This window comes from Panicum virgatum, chromosome 3K, assembly GCF_016808335.1.
Source record: "Panicum virgatum strain AP13 chromosome 3K, P.virgatum_v5, whole genome shotgun sequence".
NCBI classification, from domain to species: domain Eukaryota; kingdom Viridiplantae; phylum Streptophyta; class Magnoliopsida; order Poales; family Poaceae; genus Panicum; species Panicum virgatum.
Window position 1 is genome coordinate 28,000,087 of NC_053138.1, and position 4,519 is coordinate 28,004,605.

Consider the following 4,519-nt stretch of genomic DNA (forward strand, 5'->3'; position numbering starts at 1 on the left):
GTTTTCCACTTTACTCCCTCCGTTCCAAATTATAATTCATTTGTTTTTTTTAATCTAAAGTTTGACCACTCGACTTATTCAAAAAATTTGTACAAACAATTAAATTTAAGTCATACTTGAAAAACTTGTATTAATAAAGCAAGCTACAACATATTTTACACAAATTTTGAATAATACAAGTGGTCGAACTTGAGGTCAAAAAAGTCAAACAAATTATAATTTGGAGCAGAGGGAGTACCATACTGTCCACACACGTGTTTCCAAATTTTTGCAAGTGCACAACTTGACATCATGTAAATGTTCCACATTCATGATTATTGACATAAGGAATTCTGCAAGTTTATTGTAGTTGCCAGTTAATCCACATGGCCAGATTACCTCTAAAATCATCAATTCAATTGTCTGAAAAGTATTGTAATAATACTGTAAGAGATCGACCTAGGGATCTTGCTTAGCAATATTTTCTCAAAAGCAAACATGTTACAAAGCCATATTATGTGTCTAGAATGTACAGCAATGTATGGTAAACCAATATTGGCTAAACTTCATCCTCAAAATTTTCAGCTTATCTCAACGTTTTCTTTTTGAGAAACTATTGGCGGTTGAGGGTCCTTACATGAATAATTTTCCATTGATACTAGGAGAGCGGTAAATGGAGGGCGCCAAGCGCCACTACATGGTTGGACCAACCTGATGACTTGGGGAACCTTGTACTTAGTCATTCAAACGTTCCAGATGTCTCCCATATCTATATTCTTCTAAGGAACCGCCCCTTGCATTGGGTTGCCCATCACACGTACGAGTTGCACAAATTGAGATCCCTCTCCACCCATCCGGCCTCCCCGCACTGCCGACTTTCAGCTCATGTTGCTTGCAGCCATCTCTCTTGCTGCCTTTTATATTGCCTGGGCAAAGTGTGCATTAATTCAAGCGTCCCACCATCAGGGTGCGGAAAGCACATCGCGTGAACACCATGTTTGATGCCTCTTTACTTTGCCCAACCTACTGCTGTTCAGAACATGCACAACTCCAGGTACTTCCACAGTTTTGTTTTTGGCAATTAATTAATATTCAGTGTTCTTGGTCTTTTTTATTTGTGCAGTCTGGACACTTGGGGACTCAGAATTCACGCCTTCCCCGCACTTTGATTCAAATCCATTTTTGCACCACTTTTTTAAGGTTAATCTTACCTTCTTGACCTGTAAAGTACTCACGCCCCTATCTATTTATCCAAAAAAAATTTTTTGACTAAAGCTGCAGCTATTGGCTTGACTTTCCTTAATCCGATAAAGGAATTGAAAGACTACACCAAGCCACGCAGACTATTCCCTTCCACGGACATTCTTTTATAGTCCAGAAGGGAAGTAGCAAAGCTGAACGCCAACACATGCAAATTGCAACTACCTCATCACGATCTTGGAATATCAGAAGTCACCTTCCCCTGTACTTTGATTCTGCGTGTAGAACGCAGTGGAGTGGAGCTTGCTGGCTTGCAGCTTCACCTGGTTCAAGGTAGACTGCCTCCTTGCCGCTACTTTGTGAGAATGAAATTTGATGCTACCTCCACAAGAAGACGCTGCCACTTTCCATTTACTTGAGCTCAAACTTCAAATGCGTGAAGCAGTAGAGATCGAGCTGGGTTTGAACCATCCAGGGACTGATTATATTGTCTTCTATTAACACTGCAAACATAAATCTTTACATATCTCTACACAATCAAATGTACCCGGACGGTCAATTATCAGAGAATTAATAAGGTACACCATGGAGGAGGTGTTCGAATAATTGTTGAGTATTACGGGGAGTCAGCGCCTTCTAGATTCTATGCATAGAGCATAATCGTTCAAATGGTGCTCTTCAGTCCCTCACCATTTCAAGCAGGACGCCAGATAAGCAGTGATTCCACTTGACGTGTACTCTGCAGCTTCTCCTGCTGCTTAAACATGTATGCAACATATTCCGGGTCAAATCCATGTGCTCATGTTACCTGAAGTCATCTCTCCCGTTGCCATTTTATGCTGTAAAGCCAAAAGGATACTGTCCTATATATGCCGGTGCAATAGTGCAGCACCATCAGCTCAACTGAGCACACGAAGTACAGCCCGTGTATGATACCTATGCGCATGCCAACCTACAGTTCAAAATATGCACAACTCAGCACTTGCGGCCTTGGTGTTTCTTTTGGCATACAATGGTTGAACTGGAGGTTGCTTCCAACGGGAGACACTGCTACTTCGCATCCAGTATCAGTTCAAACTTCAAAACTCAAAGTTGAGTGCAGTGGAGTTGGACCATCCAGTTTCAGATTTTGTATGATAGTGCAAACATACATCAGTATCTCTACACATACAAATGTACACTAGTGCCGAAGCTGACTCTCCCTACCCAGAACTGAACTGTTAATGGTGTCAAACTAGCTGAAAACCAAGATTCAAGCCTGAAGGAGGTGCTCTGTAGTATTATGTGAAGTTAATTGTTTCTAGCTTCCCTGAAGAGGGCATAATTGCTCGATTGCGCTTCTCAGTCCTCACCATTTCAGGGAGGATGCCAGCTCCAGGAGAGATTCCACTTGCCGTATAGTCTGCAGCTTCTCCTGCTGCTTCAGCATGCTCGCAACAGATTCAGGATCATATCCGGTTTCTAGCCTATTCTTTTCTTGCTCAGCCTGAACCTCTTTAAGTAGCTCATCGACTTCCCTGACAAAGTCCACCCTCAGAAGAAGATCATCGTCCTGAGGTGGCAGCTCAATTCGCCCTTCATGCTGGCACAAATAAAAGGAAGTAATATAGAAAACAAAACATTCAGGATGTTTCTGTAGCATCTGAGGACGAAGGCAATATGGAAAAGTAATTGTGAAGGAAACAGTATATCCTGAATCAAACTATTAACTGAAATGGAGATATGGATTTTCTATAGACTCAGCTAATTTTCTGCAGTGGATGTGATAATATTTTCTATATTGGTTATCATAATTTCATGTATGCTTCGCTTCAAAATGAATTTGTGTTGCTTTTGATGTCAATTATTTCAAAAATTTCCAAAAAAAAAAGACTAAGAGATGGGTGGCTTGTATTATGCTTCCACTATATGACATATATATTTTTTTTTAACACAGATAGGACAGATGAGGTGATGTTTCAGCACAAGTTCAAAAAATGAAGGAGCGATGCCTAAGAGCAATAAAGTTGTTGCTTGTTAGTGCCCCTTGCCTAAATTTATTGTGCTCAAGTCTTGACAAATCTATTCTTGAAAGTCTTATGAAGACATGGTAAGATCATTTCTACTGAAATAACATACCTTCTCCATGTTGAAACTAGCAGGAAAGACCACAGTGAATGGGTCCTCTATTGGAAAAACTTCCAGCATGCGCTTTCTACATTTCTTTAACCACTTATCATCATCACCTCCATCGTGGAGATTAAGAAGCTCATTGAGTAATCTCATGGCAGGAGTTGCTTCACTCTTTAGAATCTCCGCCTACGTTCAGATTTCTGATTAGTACATCACACACCAATAAGAGAATTGGAAGCAAAGATGGAATATCTGAATATTCGACTTACATGAACACAAACTCTACGATTGAAGGTACAGCTATGTCACTTACCTCGACCCTTCTATATAAGAGATCAAGACTTCTGATGGCATCCCGCTCATCCTGCAGGTAGAACAGATGTCAGATATCCAAAAAGTACAATCCGTTGTTAACTTACGAGCAAAGGAACATCTTAAGTATCTTTCTACTATGCAGAGAAGTTAGGAAAGCATCAAGATAAACTGGTGAACAAAAAAAAGTTGTATGGAAATGAAATAAATACAGTTTACAAATTAAAATATTTAGTACAATGGTAATGCTACAAAAGTTTAAATGGGTGACAAATGAAATGGTATTTAAGAGCTCCCAACAAATATTCCTATTTAAGAAAATCTTTTAAACTCCAAAATGTAAGAACTTGAACTTTAATAAGGATAAACAATCCATAGAGTCTATAGCTCACGATCTAAAGAGAAATTTTACATACATCACGCCGAGCAACATCAAGTCGATTCCAAATGACCATAAGAACAAGTTCAGTAAGGTCTCCTCTTTCAGCAGCCTTCTCAATTTCCTGCATACGAGTACAGTAGCAGTTCATCAATAAATAAACTTTTCTGAAAATGAATTTTTAGAAAACAGTGTCCTAGATAGCAAACTGCGAGTTTAGGGAACTCTAGTAAATTTCATTTTGGTGGTAGTTTTAATTGCTATAAGAGAATCATGGAACAATACATTGATGCTCAGACCTTGGAGTCAACTTTTGGTAAGTCGGATGGTAAATATATTGACAAGTGAAAGTAGCACAGTTGCATGGATTATTGATTTATTGTGGATGCATTTAGGTGACAGCAGTAGGAAAGTAGGATGTGTGTGCCGCTGCGCCACTAGGGCACGTCCGGCGGCTGCACGCCGCCCCTCCCTCGCCGGTCCAGCTGCGCCGCCTGTGGCCACCGTTGTACCCGCTGGGGTGGCGGCCCGACCTCG